Source organism: Leptosomus discolor, chromosome 2 (genome assembly GCF_034619465.1).
Source record: "Leptosomus discolor isolate bLepDis1 chromosome 2, bLepDis1.hap2, whole genome shotgun sequence".
Lineage (NCBI taxonomy): Eukaryota > Metazoa > Chordata > Aves > Leptosomiformes > Leptosomidae > Leptosomus > Leptosomus discolor.
Window position 1 is genome coordinate 55,237,142 of NC_141392.1, and position 16,260 is coordinate 55,253,401.

The 16,260-nt window shown below is 42.4% G+C and overlaps 1 protein-coding gene across 1 annotated transcript in view; it reads left to right on the plus strand.

The window, feature by feature from the left end:
• The first annotated feature begins 5,599 nt into the window (after positions 1-5,599).
• Positions 5,600-16,260, plus strand: part of TAB2 (TGF-beta activated kinase 1 (MAP3K7) binding protein 2) — a 67,553-nt gene continuing 56,892 nt past the window's right edge. Inside the window, exon 1 of the mRNA XM_086482383.1 lies at positions 5,600-5,632. The gene's annotated coding sequence lies outside the window, so the exon portion shown is untranslated. The remainder of the gene's footprint in view (positions 5,633-16,260) is intronic.

Consider the following 16,260-nt stretch of genomic DNA (forward strand, 5'->3'; position numbering starts at 1 on the left):
AAGAGACTAGGTGTTTTGCTGAATCAAGACCCTAAAGATAGGCAGTGTGACTATACACCAGTATTATATAAATCTTAAGAAAAGCAGAAATCTATTTTTATCATTACTTTCTACTGAATTTCCAACAAAGCATAGGAAATAGTCCATTTTGAAGAAACATAACCAATGTTTCCTCTGAAGTACCTTGGAGCCTCCAATGGTCTTGGCTTTCTATATTTTATGTCACTGAGTTATCAAAAAATAGTTTCACAAAAGAGGCATATGGTAGCATTAAATAATACTAAAATTGTCTCCGTAGGTATTGACTCAACTGTATGTCATGTGAGCTTTTATTTATACATTTTTAATTCTTTTATTCAGAGCACTGGAAGAACTGTAAATTGTTGAAGCTATCAGCAAGGTACTTTTTCTGACTTGGTCAAAAGATTGATTTGATATGGCAGCCTTTCACAGTTTTAAAACATTTTAAAAACTTCAGAATTGCTTTGGCTAGACTAAGATATTTTCCTTCAAGTGCAAACATTCTTCTAAGACACTCATGATCAATATAAATGCATGGTTTTTTTAAGATACCAAAAAACAAAGTCTCACTAAGTCTCCAAAAACATATTATTTCGGTATGTCAGATTAATACATAGCCTACAATAACAGTCCACTGTAACACAGCTCACTATGCTTTTAAAATTAATATGCCAGGGTAGGCTGTCTCTCTCAATGGATTTCCCTTATGCAAAGGCCTTATCCAAATCTTTTGAGGCTGCTGCTAGAACTCATGAACCACTAAGGCACCTCTTAATCATCCCCTTATCTGAAATGTAATGTTTGCTCTCTACTCCTAAACAGATGCGCTGTTAGGAAGTAAAAAAGCTGATGCTATCTTGAAGAAAGGAAAGGAGCAACCTGGAAAACCAGGGGAGTCTCAGCAGTGATAGTGGAGCTGTTTGTGTACTGTGGATTCAAAACAAAAACATCAGGGCACAACAGCTTTTCGTAACTGCACATATGTGCAATCTGAGCAACCAAAGTTCACTATAGTCTTTGAATAATTTGACCTGAAACACGTTTCCCTACCAAAATATTTTCTTCTACTTGAACAATTATACTTGTTTGTTAGTTTAGGATTGTTCATAAATTCTGAGCTCCTAGAGGTGATGTTTCTGATTAAAGAAGAGTGTTTTGGGTTCAGTTTGGTTTTTAAACCAGATTTAGAATTACACTGACATTTAAAACAGAAGGAAAAGATAGTAAACTAGAACATTGATATTACAGTTTACGATATACTCATCCAAATAAACATCGATAGCTGGACTACTCCTACACTGGAAACAGGAGGGGGTTTAAAGCCATTACATAGTACAAGCACTCATAGTGGGGTAAGGGAGGCAAGTGCTGAGAACTTTCACTTGAGCAAAGCTATGCTGTGTATTGATCACAGCTTTGGCTTTATGTTGAATTTATTTCCAAAACCAGCATTATGCACTTCGCTACACCAGGCTGGTCAAATTATTGTACTATGGCACACAGCTGACAACCTCTAGATAGAACAGGAAGAGTACAATGCACAAACCTTGTGAAATAAGGTGAATTTCTATATTTCCTTGTCACATTACTAATCTAAATTCTAACTGGTTTTATAGGAGAAGCTGTGGAGACTGGGAGCTTCCAAGGACTGTCCTTTGGCCAGTGAATGCTACCTCTGTTTTTGTCAACATGAAGACTGACAAACCTTCTGTCTAGAAAAATGAAAAAGAAATTGCCAGGTGAAAATGGAAAAAGTGGTGTTTTCAAGGGAAAATTGGTGGGTTTAAAGCTGACAATGACACCTTTTTTCCACAGCAGAAAACTAATTTTAAACTCAATTGCAGAAATAATTTTACTAGTTGTTGTGGATTGGTTTTAACCAGACTTAGTCTCTTACGTTTTCTAAAAAGCATCCTCAGGAAATTTCAACATCAGAGATGTCAGTACCAAGCTGACAAAATTGACTGTACTTCGTAGAAACGGTTTTCCTGTACAATATGTTTAGAATAATTCCCCAATCCTATTTATAATTTCACTTTCTAGCAGTGAATAATATAAACAGTCTGAGGAAGGTTTTAAAAACATGAACTCATACCTTGTATGGCCAAAAAAAGGGGTAATATCTGAAATTTGCAGGGAAAGAAGTAAGGCTCTGAATCGACTGAATTGCTGGGCAGGCAGCTCCTGTGCCTCACTGGTGATTGAAGCCTTGATCTGCACCATGGTGAGTTACACCCAGGTTCTAATATTCAATAGATCCCCCTAGTTCTTGTTACAGATACACAGGAATAGAGTTATTTTCTGAATCTCATCACACAGAACTATTTTCCTAAATACACTGTTCTTTGATTTTGGAAAGGTGTTAAAAAATTATTCAAAATTAGCCACTGTAGAGGACAGAAGAGCAACTTTAGCAATGGGCTCAGACATAGGTGCAGAGTAGAGAGTCTGGGAGAGGGCAGAAAGGACCGTGCAGCTCGCTCACGTGATCCCAGTGCTTAAGCATTGCAGTAAATACTGCTGATGGAGCAGTGAGAGATGGTCTTTCCCTTTCCTGTGGCAAATCCCTGTTTTAGCAACTGTAGGCAAAAGGGTCAAATATTTAACTTGGTATTAAACTTAGCAAAATAAACTCAGTTTCTAGTGCACAAAATGTATTCATGTAAGTACACTATCCTATCTGTCTGAAAGGTCAGGTATGGCTTAGCAATGTTTGAAACACTTGTGCTGGAAGAGTTGAAGAGCGGTGTGCCTGAGCAGATGACCGGGCAGATCACGAATTTTCTACAGTATGGGTCACAAAAGAAGAGTTTGATTAATGTACCTGAACAATCACAGTGGAGCAACCCCGCTACAGCTCTCTGTGATCTGATGTTTCCATTGCATCTTCTTTGTAGGCAACCCATTACCCATTTTTGTAAGGGACTATATAAATTTCTGGCTGAGGTAGGGGAAGTGCTGTTTTGTTTACAATTAACAAACAAATTTCAGCAGATTCTAAGCCCTGTATAACTTTGACTCAAGACAGGCTGAGTAATAAAATTTGGACACATGCGTTTCATGCGCCATGCTGCCGATGTACAAAAGAACTGCAGACTTCTCTGGTGTAGATTATGAAAATGACTGATTCTTACTAGAATGTATATACATACCTATATTTCCACCTTTTATGAGGGGAAAAAAAAGTCTTCCTTTTCCCCTTTTTTTCTTTTTTTTTTCCTCCCAGCATTACAACTCACTATTAAGACTCACTGGTGTCGTGTTCTCCAAGCAAAGCTAGTCTGCAATTGCTTACCCTGGGATTCTCTCTGTTTGACCACTTTAACCAAATGCAGTTGAGAGGGGTTTTTTTCACTCGTTAATACTTTCAGTTGGAACACACATTTTCAATCATTTCAGAAAACATCCATTGTTGCAATGGCAAAGTTGACTTTATTTCTTGTAATGGAACACTTAGCCTAAATTTTCACAAATAATTTAGTTCCTGCCTCGCACATGTTAGGTTTTTATTAGTTTCTGTCATTTTACCTCACAATTGTCAGTTGGCCAGTCTGACAGCTGATGTCTTGCGAAGGAAGTGTGGCCCGCTCTCATCACGCTGCTGGCAATGGATAGTATGATAGTGGAGCTTTTAAGGTTTGAGATGATGATGTAGTTCCTTTCATATGCTGTAGCATGCTGGAAATCACTGGTAGCTCTGGGAGTTAAGGTGGAGAAAAAAATATACTGATTTCTGCCCGGTACCACTGCTGCACGGGGAAATCTGAAAGCCCTACCACATCCCTTTCCCTGACAGGCCCCATTCTAGGTTGCAGAGTTTCAGACAGTTTCCTTCCGCTACAGGTGATAAAGATTACTTTTAAATTATTTCAGTTTCTGACTGTATTTTGCAGCATAGGATTACCCAAGAATGAGTGGACTGTCCATTGTTAGACAGCACAGGCAACACCTGCTCACTGCAGGGAGGAAGAAGGATCCAAGAGCTGCAGGAAGAAAGGAAATACAGGAAGAGTGAGACAGAGTAAGTGGTGTAAGGTATCACACCCCCAAAAGCCAACTGGTTAATTTTACAAACTCATCTGAAAGTTGTCTTTTCATTTAAGATGAAACTTCCTGAAGTACGGAAATAGAAAGACGTACTTGAATGCCACACTAAGACCAAGCATGCCTGTCTGTCTATCATAGAAGGAATTTGATGCCCATTTTCAAGTCTGCATGTTAGGAGCCATGAGGCCTCTTGCCCCCCAAGGCTGGCAAGGCTCCCCTCTTATGGACCATGGCCTTGCTGGCCCCACGGACTGTGTCGGGGATCCCTTCTGCGGGTGCTTGGTGGCTGCCGAGGTGGGCAGGGAAGAGGCCTTCACCAGCCAGCATACGGGCCCCTACCCACCTGTCAGTGGGATGATGGAAATCACGTACCCTGTATAAAGCATGAAGAAACGTGGAGAGCACCAGTTCTGACAGGAAGTGCCTGGCAGCTCCCTCTCAGAACAACTGTTTCGGGTACAGGGGTAGTTTTTGTAATTAGTCCTGCTTTTCCTAGTTCTTTTTTCCCCTTGCAGGCGCGGTGGCTGCCCTTCCTCCCTCCGCTCTCTTAAACCCTGCTTCGCTTCCCGCCGGCCTCTCTCTTTCCCAGGCGGGCGGCCGACCTACCCATCCCCGCCACCGCCGCAGCCACCCTCTCCCTCCCCTGGCGCCGGGCCCGGCGCAGCGGTGGTCGCAGCCAGGCAGCGGGGGAGGGGGCGGCAGCCGGTGGGGCAAAACAAGGGGCGAGGGAACGGAAGGGAACGGAAGGGGCCGAAGGGGCCGAAGGGGCCGGGCCGCTGCCCCCCGCCGCCCTGGCATCGCGGGAGGCCGGCAGCGGGAGGCGGGGCCCCGCCGCGGCCCAGGCGGCAGCCGTTACCCCACGCGCTCCGCGCGCGTGCGGCGGAGGGGCGGGGCAGGAGGGTCGGACGCCCGCCCCCGCGTAAAGAGGAGGCGGTGCCCCCTCCCCCCGCACCCCGCGCGGCGTAGCCCCCACCCCCTCGCAAGCCCCACCCTGTGGGCGGTGACGGCGGAGGCCCCTCCCCCGCGCCCCCCTCCCCCGCGGCGCCCATTGGCGCGCGCCGCGTCCCGTTAGCACTCGGGGCCCGGTCTCGCGATGCTGGGCCGCCGCCGCCGCCGCCATATTGTGACACTATTTTGATTTGGAGCGCAGCGAGCGGGGGGAGGGGGGGGGCCGGGAGCGACGCGCAGCCGGAGCGGTTCCAGCTGAGGACGGGAGCGGCGCCGCAGGCACCGACCGACCTACCTACCTACCTACCCACCCACCCACTCACCTACCCACATACCTACCCACCCGCCCCCGGCCTCCCCTCTTCTCCCGCCTGCGGCGGCAGCACGGACCCCCCTCCTCTCTCCCTTCCTCCTCCTCCTCCTCCTGCCCCCCCCCCGGAGCGGAACGGCGGCGGCGGGACGCTGCGGAGCGGGTCGGGTCGGCGGGGTCCCCCCTGCCGGGCGGAGGCGGAGGCGGCGCTGGTGGCGGCGGCGGTAGTGGCGGTGGCTGCTGCCGTGGTGGGGGAGGCGGAGGAAGAGGAGGCGGAGGAGGAGGAGAAGCAGCAGCAGCAGCAGGGTAAGGCTGACCCCGCCGAGGCGGGCCTGGTGTCAGCTCCCCGGGCTGGTTTCCTGGCGGGGCTGGTCCCATCTCCGGGGGGGCTGCAGGGGGAGGCGCGGGGGGGCTGGCCCGGCCCGGCCCGCAGGCCTGAGAGGGGCAGGGGGCCCGAGGCGCTCCCGGAGCCTCTCTCCTCGCCCCGGGCTCTGCCAGAGCGAGGGCAGGGGAGGCCTGTGCGCGGAGAGGGAGCAGCCCCCGGCACCCCGCTCATCCGGGCGGGGTGGGAGGCAGCCTCCCCGGCAGGGTGGAGAGGGGAGGGGAGGGCAGGGACGGGAAGCCGCTGCGCAGCGGGGCGTCCATCGAGCGATGGAAACTTATTTTCCTTCACGAGTCGCTGGAGCTTCCACCGCGCGGGGAGGGATCAGGGGGCGCGGGGCGGCGTGCGTGGCGGCGGCCCCAGCCCCGGCCTGCCCCGCGGCGAGGGGCTGCGGCAGCCCGGGGGGGAGCGGAAGCGGCCTGCCAGCGGGCTCGCCTTGCTGGGGGCGGGGGGGGGGGGGAAGGAGGGGGGCTGGCCCAGCGCTTGGCAGGTGACAGGTGTGAGTGCGCTGGGCGAGCCTCCGCCATTTGAGGATGAGTAACAGAGTGTCAGAGGTGCGATTTTTTTGGTGCCTGGTGTCTTTGCGGGGGCTGGCTGGGCTCCGTTCCATATATAGTATATTTGGGACGTTGGTTTCCATTATTCAAGTCAGTTTAATTGTTGAGTAGAAATTCTTGAAATGGTTCTGATAAGAGGGATTGGGAAGAGAGGAGATGCATACGGTTTCTTTTTTTCTTCTCTTTTTCTGTTTCGTCCCTCTGAGAGACCTGGACACACTGTGGAAATGTGCAGTACTTTGTCTCATTCATTGAAAGGCTCGTATTAGACGTCTGAATGCTTAGTCCTGTTAGATGTAGCAAGGCCTTCAGGGCGGGGACCTTGCGTTCTTTGGACTTTACCTGGTAGCTCAGCATAGCCTGGTTTGTGCCCAGCACCTGTAGGTGTTTCTTTATTAATGATAGTAAGTACATACTTAAACGAGGAATTCTGAAGGAATACTTAGTAGGGAGGGGGTTTCAGGTCTGGTTCCCTAGTCATCATAAGTTTAGAGTATTTGATATAGACTGAATAAAGCTGTTTCTGAAGTGCAGCTATGGAATGCTGAAAATGGTGTTGCATATAACTTTCAGTACTGACTTATAAGGATGTTTAAAATACATACATTAAATACAGAGCTATTATCTTGGACCATTCAAATTGTTTTATATCCTGACTTTAGCCACCAAAATGGTACTTGCATATGCACTACAGTAAGGAGGGCTAGTGACTCTGTAGCAATAGCGCTATAGTCATGATTAGCCATGATTTGCTGAAATCGGGAATAATTTTCAGCTTAGCTAATGATTTACCAGATAAAAAGGCATTTGCATTTCATATACATATCTCAATTATTTGTTCTTTATTTGTATTATTATAATTGAGTTTTGTCAAACCTCAGAATTCTGATCACTGCTTTTGGCAAGAGGGAAGTTCCACTGACAAATCAGGAGACACGTGTCATCAGCTTCAATAAGTTCTGCCCTTCAATTTATATGAAAGTTTCCATCACTTGTGGCTGTTGTCCATATGTTAAACTTCTGGATGCTCATCTGTAGGTAGTACCTCAGCTTGTGCTGCAGCAGAACAGACGCTGAGCTAACTCCCAATTTCTTTTAAAAACTGAGAAGACCTGAGTGTTTTTCTCAGGTTGCTTCACAGGAGAGCCTGCAAAGGGGAAGAGGGGAGGAAGGCTGGTGGAGGAGATACTCACTTTGGTTCATCCCAGTTTTGTTTCTGACAGGTGTTTGATAAAACATCATCCATATCATCACATGTGGGTGCAGTGCCATCTTCTTGCTATCCTATGCTACCCTTGCTTACACCATCTGTCAAAGACTTTGTGAAATGTAAACCATTTTCCTTCTTCCTTTAAATTTGCTGATATAAAAATAGAATTCTTGAAAATGGGAGCTCTTCCTATATCAGTGTCCTCTTAGAAACTTCTCTTTTCCATCAGTATCAGAATGGAAGAAGATAGTGTTTTTTCTCACCATGGCATTGCTTTGAAGGCTGAGGTCCTGCATTGTTTTGTAGTAGTCTTTGGCTTTATAGATAACTGGTATGCTTTTCAAGCTTTGTAGAATTAAATCTGTTGTCTGTTGATTATTCTCAGCAAACTTTTTTTTTTTTGCTGGGGAAAAAAAGGCTTTTAGCAAACTATTTCTTTGTGAGGGTGTACTTTGAAACGTAAAACTAGATTGCTCTTCATCCTTTGCAAGTGCCACCTCCTTATCATGATCACCATGCTTGAAAACACTGGAAGAAATAAGTTGGTCAGATGTGACCTCAAGCTTTTGAAATGACTGTAAATTTAGGACTGAGGGATCAGGGTGATCTTTTCTGAACTGCTGCAAGCGGAATGCTGAATGATGTTGCTGTTGGTGCTTTTACAGGAAATAGAACAAAAATTCCAGTGATTCAGAACTGGATTTTTTTAAAGCTATACTCAAAACTCAAATATTTAAATGATTGAAATGGAAGTTAACTTTTTTTCCCGCTAATGTGTACAGCGATTCAAGTTGGGTTTTTTCTTTTTAATGGCTTAGTAGGTTATCTCAACTGTAAAAGTATACACTTTCTATTTCAAACAGGAGAAATGCTGGTGGATGTTCTACAGCATCTTGAACCCTGCTTAGCAAACTGATCTGGATTGTATTCCACATTTAAATACAACTGTGAGCGTGAGAAAGCTGTCAGATTCACAATCGGATAATGTTTTTTTTATAAACTCTTAATTGTAGTCAGAGGTTTCAGTACAATAGTTGTCTCAGATTCACCCTTTCTTGAGAATGCTTACCAGAAAATCACTGACATAATATTAATGCTTTTCCTGGCAAGTTTTTGGAGACCTTTATCCTAATTATAGTAAAATTAGGAACTTAATTTTATTGAACTGATCAGCCAGCTCAACTCTCGTGCAAGGAAGTATTTTAAACAGTATACAGATGTTTACTGAGTTCTTTCTAGCTTTGTGTTATGCTGCCTTTGGATTTTGGTGTCCCTTAATTGGTAGTAATTGGGTTCTAGTGAAACAAAATGAAATAGCTTGACATAATTAAAGTTGAAAGATCTGTGGTGTTTGTATGTGGTGTCCTGATATTCTGGGAACATGTCTGTTATTGAATGAACGGCATCACTCAGGATGATGCCATAGGTGCAGTTAAGGTGTAGTTAAGCAGTTAATATTTTTACAATGTGTCAGATTTATTTTTTTGGTGGCAAGAAGTTAAGCATAACTTACGGTAATGTGCTAGATAAGCTTTGTTTAAGTTCTTATCTGGCCACAGAATTTTACCAAAAAAAGATTCTTTTGTTCAAAATACCCATTATATTCTTAGAAGAATGCTATGTGTAATCAATTTTTGTAGCAATATGGAAAATGGATAACGCTTTCCTATTCTGAGCACTGATGAAGATCGAATTTCAATGTCTTTGAGTGGTTTAAAACTCATTCAGATCCTGGTTGTATTATGAGCAGAATTTAATTTTTTGAATTACTTAAAAAATGGTGTTTCAGAATGGATGTAAAACTTGTACTCCCTTTAGTGTTTAGAAATGCATTAACTTAGGAAAACATGGTAGGAAAAAAAAAGTACATTTCTGTAGGTTGCGTATATGAGTTCGTAAAAATAAAAAAAAAAATTAGAAAAAAAACCCAACCCTGACAACCAAAACTGTGCACCTATTAGTCACGATATTGTTAGGCTTGCTAGAATTTACTAAAAGCAGGATAAGGCCACTATATATGCTCACTGCTGTGGTGATATTCTGAAGTTAGATAAACACCCAAATACGAGGTATTTAAAACTTGTTCCAGAATTAATCCAATCTGGTGCTATGTGCATGCTGGCTTGTTGGTCTGCTGGGGCTGCCAGTGGAGACGGCAGAGTTCCACCTGCTTTTCCTCCCATTGAAGGCATGAATTCAAGTTTCGTTTTTCTGCAAAGCTGCCAGTTTAAGCAACATTTGTAGAAGCCTTTTTTATCTTTGAGACTTTTACACCGCTTTCAAAATGTACTTGAAAATGGTTGGAAGATGCAAATGCTTATTAAAAGGACAAATAGAACATGTAAATGCAGGTTCTTTAAGAAAACTCAGTTAATTAGACATGCTAGAAAAGAAATGTTTGCAGTTTGGGAGTTCAGAATCAGAGGTTCTCACACGTATAAGATGCTGACATGCACTTATTTTCTGTGTGTGTGTGGGTTTTTTTAAAGAAATAGAGTTGCTGTTGGTTTTTACATGTTTGTGTAGTGTATAAACCATCTTTAATTTGCCTTTCTATAGACAGAAATCTTGAGCAATTATGTTTTCTTTAATCCTGTATTTCAGTAAATTTTGAGCTCATCAACTAATTTCAGCAAAGAAATTAGCCAAGGGGCAAGGTCTCAAAGATTTTTACATTTTAATAACATTTAACAAGCTTTGTTAAAGTTGATGGTTTCATTGAGTAAGATCATCTCTTTAGGGGAAAGTTTTGCATTAATTTAGCATTTACCTGTGTTCGGTGTGCCAGTTGGCCAGCAATCCTGTTGAAGTGCAATATTCTTTTCTTCAGTCAGTAGTTGGAGGACATGAGAGGTTAAGAGTGTTGTGGCTGGTGCTTGGAAGAGAGGGGTAAGATAATAGGCATCTGGGATAGAGGTGGAATGTGGCTACTTGGAACACAGGGGCATGGCTGAGACAGAATGCAAATCTATGGGAAACTGGGTCTTTGTTAGTTCTGCTATTTATGGGACAGTGCCTTTAAGAGGAAGCTTAGCAACAGCTGCCAGTTTTGGTTTACTCTACAAAAATCATGTTACAATAGATTCTTAAGAAGATGAAGGCTGAAAAAAACCCGATGAGATAAGTAATGTAGCTGAGCAGGCTGCTGGGCTGCTAAGATTGTGTGGTAACCATGGCATGCTGTAACAGTGGCAGTGATAGAAACTCTTAGGGTGTTAGATATTTGGTGATATTGTTGCTTCCACACATACAGAGCCTCCTCTGCTGTGCCTGCATATGTGTTTGTATGGGTCTGATCGACAGGATTCCCGTAACACCTAGACTGACGGTGCGTGTAGCGGTATGGGGCAAGAATGGGCATGAGTAAGGGAGGAGTTATTTAAGCTACCTAAGAATGGTATTCTCAAAATACGTTATCAAAAGCATTATTTTATTGTTATATGGTATATAGTTATAGTTTCTTTAGATAATGCGACTTAAATGTTTGTCTCATACTAATAGTATAATTCAGTCATGGCTCTGTGGGCTGTTGCATGCAATGGCATAATTACTGTACTCCCAGGTCTAGCAGATTTATCTGTGAAGGTGAGCCATGGTAGTATCAAATTGTTTTAATAAACCTAAAATTATTTGCTTTTTATTACAGACTAAAGATTTCATGGTGTTCATTAAATCTTGAAATAAGTATTTATCTGGTATACCTCTATTTTGTAGATAATGCTAGTAGAAATGGATAAGAAATCACTGGCAGACATATGAAATACTTCTAACAGCAAACTTTTTATTTGCTGCAGCGCATCTTTATTGTTCAAGAAGATACTTTGCTGTTATCAAGTGTTTTCATAGGGGACGTATAGGAAGATCAAGCATAAATATGTTTAGAGAGTAATTCTTAAGAAAATGCTTAGATGCTGTCAAAGCTAGAGCATTAGAATGCATTTTTCAAAGGAAACTGTATTGTATATGTGCAAAAAAAAAGAAAAACCAAACAACTGACCAACAACAAAAACACACCCCACCTCAAAAAAAAAAAAAACCCACACAAAAACCCCTCATTTGTTGATCCATCTGTTTATCAGTATGTTTTCAGAATGTCTTACTTTTTCAGCAGGGTAAACTAACTGAAAAAAAAAAATTCAGTAAGTTTCAGAACCTAACTACCCTACAAGACATTAGTACTCGCTACTGATATGATGCCTCAGAAGCTATGACTACTATGTAGATCCAGATAAATCATCTGTTTTCTGAAGCTGTTGGGGTGTGTGGGGGCAGAAATCAATTTCTACTTCATACTGAAGGTGAGACCCGCAGAAAAGTCTTTTCCCATCTAAGTCCTGGGCCTGATTTCCCCAGGTGGAAAAAAAAAAAATGGACTGTTTCACCTACAGGGGGGCAAGGGCTAAGCACACACTTCACAAAAAAATGTTGTACAGTGTGGCATGTAATTTTATGCTTTGTCAGTTGTGTTTTAAAGACTTAAGAAAAGTCTCCACCTCCTGTGTCCATGCTGTGGTACATATCTCTCTTTACAGTACTCTTTTTACAGCACTCATTTTTTTCTGTTTATTTTTTCTTGACCCTAAAAATCTGTCCCATGCAGTTTATCTCCTCCAACCACCTTTTTACTGACGTCCTGTCATATTTGTAGGTGAACTAGAAAAGAGGAGCTCTGTTTGTTCATTCGTGTCCTTTCATCACTCTCCCTTTCCCTTGCCTAGGCAATACATGATCTATGCTTCACAATTGAAACATTAGTGTCCTCTTGTTTTTACTTCTTTTGGGCATTCTTTTTTGTTCTAATCTTTCTTCTTGGAAACTTTTCTTCCTTCTTAAGAGACCAGTTCAGTACCTATAATTTCTTTCTCATTCTGTTTCTTCTTCAGAGTATTAGTTGCCACATTTGCTCCTGCTCCATTTAGGCTTTCCTGAGAGAATGAGAGAAAAGGAAAGTGTCATGAGTTCTGTACCTGGATTTCTTTCAGTTCATTCAGCTGGTTCAAACAGCTACTTTCCATTTGTTGAACGAACATTTGTTTTGTGAAAGGGAATGATAGGTTATCTGTCTTACAGAGCCTTCTTTAATCTAACAGGTTTAAGCTTGGTAACAGGCAATCTCCAGAGGCTCAGCAAAAGTATGCTTAAAAAGTCTTTTGAGGTTGATAAGTACAAAGCAGTATGTCTCACGTTGGTGAAATTGAAATTCATTGGTGAAATTCATAGTGCTTCAGTTAAAAATTTTGGTGTCCCTCTTTTAAATTGTCTTGCTGGAATAATTGCCAATACCAGATTATTATATTTTATATATGCTTTGGTGTTGGCTAGAGAGCTTGACTTGGATTAGGTGCTTTTGTGCAAGGCGCTATATAAATATTTATTAAATCAGTCAGTTCCAGAAGAGTTTGCAGTCCCATGAATAATAAAGTTTGTTTACCAAGATGCATATATTGGATTAGAAAAAGACACTTAGCAAAGTATTTGTGTTATCTTTCATCTATTATGCCTGTTAGTTCTTCAGTCATTTTAAACTGTGCCAGTCTTAAAAAATTGTTTGAAACTGTCTGTAATAGCTGTAATTTGTTTAGCTGTGTTGACACATGACTTTTAAGATTTGTCTGAACGATTCATACAAGAATTACAAAACTAGTTGAGTTAGACTCTCACCAGCTTGTATTCATTGGTAGCTGCTTAGGATAGAGGTAGGTGTATCAAAGCTGGGAATTTTGATGAAGGTTATGACAGTGGATCTCATCTATGATGCTTACACTTGGGACTTCCGTCAAAATGAGAACATTTTTTTGTAAAATGAGTTGAATACAAGGAGAAATTTGATGACTAGCAAATTTTTAAGCAATGTACCTTTGTTGTATATCTAAGTTAGGGCTTAGCATGAATGTATGCATAGAAGAGGTTGCTAAAGAATTAATTCCTGCTCTTCTACAAGAAGCACATTTTGATCTTCCTTTCCCAGGTCTAATGTGCAACGCTTTTTGGGTGGTTCTTCCACAGTGTCTGCTGAAGAGAATAAAATAGGTTGTAAGTAGTGGGAGAGAACTAACATTTGGACTGTGGAAATTTCTGTTCCCTCCAGCCTCTTGTTTCTAGCAGGTGATGTGTTAAGCAATAAGGCTCAGAGAAAATGCCCATTATTTGGTTGCGGGGTCGTGTCGTGTCCTGTCCCGTGTGTCCCCCCCCCCCCCCCCGGCCTTGGAAACCCCTCTGGTTTCCTGACTGAAAGGAAAATATCAGTTCTCCCAGTAGTGCTTTCATAAACATGTTATGGAGGAAAAGAAATAAATCTGTATGATAATGTTATCTTCACTCTTCTGGTGATGTAGATCTTGTCAAAGCTGTGAATGGTACCAACACGGCTGCATTTTTTTGGATGCATGAAGGAGTGTCATCCTTCCATAATGTAGCCGTATGCACGCAGAGGTTGCTAGTGTAGCTGCAGTTGCGTGTGCAAAATGTTGGTATTTTTCTGGAAGAGCTTCAACCTTGACTTGGGCAAGTTTTGCTTTATGGATACAAAATACACCTTTGCTGCCATGAAAGGAATGCTTTAACTCTTTTTGTCAGTATTTCTATGTAAATGAGATACTCTTGGAGTGATATAACAAAATAGCTTTGAGATAGCAGGTTTAAAGCAAAAAATGGAAGAATGCAAGCGAATCTGATAGTTTGCTGCGACTGAACAGGGAAGATTTCTTTCACTGACACAAGGAGCTGATCTCTGGTGCTTGTCTCATCTGTCTGTAAGCCAGGTCAGTCTGTGTACTGGGGATAGAAAACTAACTAGAAAAAGGTGGTTGCTGTTGACCTGTCTTATGTGATCTCATGGAGTGAGACTAACCCCTTGATGCTGAGGAGCTGTTAGATCAATTCAGTAGTTTCCTATAACTTCGCACTGAGGGGTGTGTTTTGTACTACAGCAGTGACAGTGTATGGATTTGCCATCCTTTCCCCTTAGCTCCAGCGTGGTTTATAGTATGATCCCACAAATAAGTGCTTCTCCAAAACTGAGGTATGGTGAAGAAGTAGAAGAGATAAGAGTTTATTAAGCTGGTATTGTTGATGAGGAAAACCTTTCATGAAACTGTAGACCTAAGAGTGATGCTATGATAGGTGAGCAGGAAGACCAATTCAAGAATCATCTCTGCTCATTGCGGCACTGCAGCTGTTTACAGGGTCACCAACTAAACCACTAAAATGATGCAAGTTAAAAGCTAGCCCTTCAAAATGTAGGACAGGAACTAGTTGAACTGACTTTACCACAGAACTCACTTATGTGAATTCTGCCACTGTGGCCTACCTGGGGGAAAGATGGTAACAGTAGTCTTTCGGCTGTTATCTGGAGATAATCAAGGAGTCTTAAATGCTTTCAACAGGCATGTTTTAATTACTAAGCTTTAAGTGATGGTGCCTGTAAGAATCCTAGCAGTCTCCTTTTTGTCAATAACAATGGCTAGGTTTTTCTAAGCTGTTTAGTCTTTAAATGTAGTCCAGTTTTTCAATGGAGTAGGAAATTCAGGGCCCATTGAAACTGCTGGAAGTGCGGCTAATAGGTAAGCGTAACTTCGATGAGGTATGTAAACTATGGAAAGAGAGGAAGATGGAGAGAACAATTTAGAAAAGAGGTGCAGCACTTGTTGATAGTTGAGGAAAGATGTGGCTAAAATAGGATAGCGAAACAGATGTTGCAAAGATATTCCCGTTTCACCTATGTATTACAGGGAAGTAGTATTTGAGCTGGGCTAGAGTTACAGCCTTCTGTAACCTTTAATGATTATAAGAGGAAACTGGTGAATCTATTATAGTCTGCTATTCAGCCATGTTAGTGAATATAAAGCTTCATTTAAAGATGAGTAAATTAAAATTACTGTGTAGGTATTATCTTTCTTTAAATTGCAGATTTGGGATGGACTTTGGCAACTACTGTTATGTTCCAGTCTGGTCTGTGTGTTCAGATTCTAGACTGGCAGATACAAACAACTTTTTCAAGCTAAAGCTTAATATAAATGTCCATCTGTGTACAAAATGCTGTACAAAACATAAGCGTTTAAGCCTCATGTATGTGCTGAAGTTTGATACTACTTCTTTCTTGTTTCTTGGTTGTGTTTATTATATTGGTTTTGCTTAATATTTTGTTGTGGATTTAGTTTCAGGTAAATTCCCTGCAACAGGGAGTATCTTGAAGTCAAAGTATCACCTAATGGTGTTAGCAGAGTTGATGGAGCTACAGGCTTCCTTCCTGTTGAGACTGGCCAAAAGAACAGGCCAAACCGTAGCTTGAGTTTCTTCAGTGTAGAGCCAGTGGCAACTCTCTGGAATGTTTTTTCTACTCCTCATCAATGAGTGGGAAAGTTCTTGCCAATGCAAATGAGATCTTGAAACCTGCAACTCATCATACAGTTCATACTGAGAAAAATAACTTTAGCTAGAGAAATATCCGGAGTTATACTAGCATGGGATCTTGTTAATTAAAAGACGGTTGTCTTCTGGTTTGAAATCTTAGAGCAAAATAGTACTTCAGCTTTGTCTGTGTGACTTCGAGCTGCTGCCTGTTTGTGATAAGGGCAAGTCATCACCGTACACTGTCACGTCAATGAATGTTGAAGATTGCCTACAGTGACTGCCCAGACTGTCAAAATGCAATGATTTCAAAAGCAGTTTCTCATTTCATGTTTTGCTATTGCAGTACAGCTTCCCTGGCTCTTGTAGCTTTGTTTCCTGATGTACATGTATTGACTAGGATTTTAAATTGATTTAGGAGAAGCCTGGCAGTGCA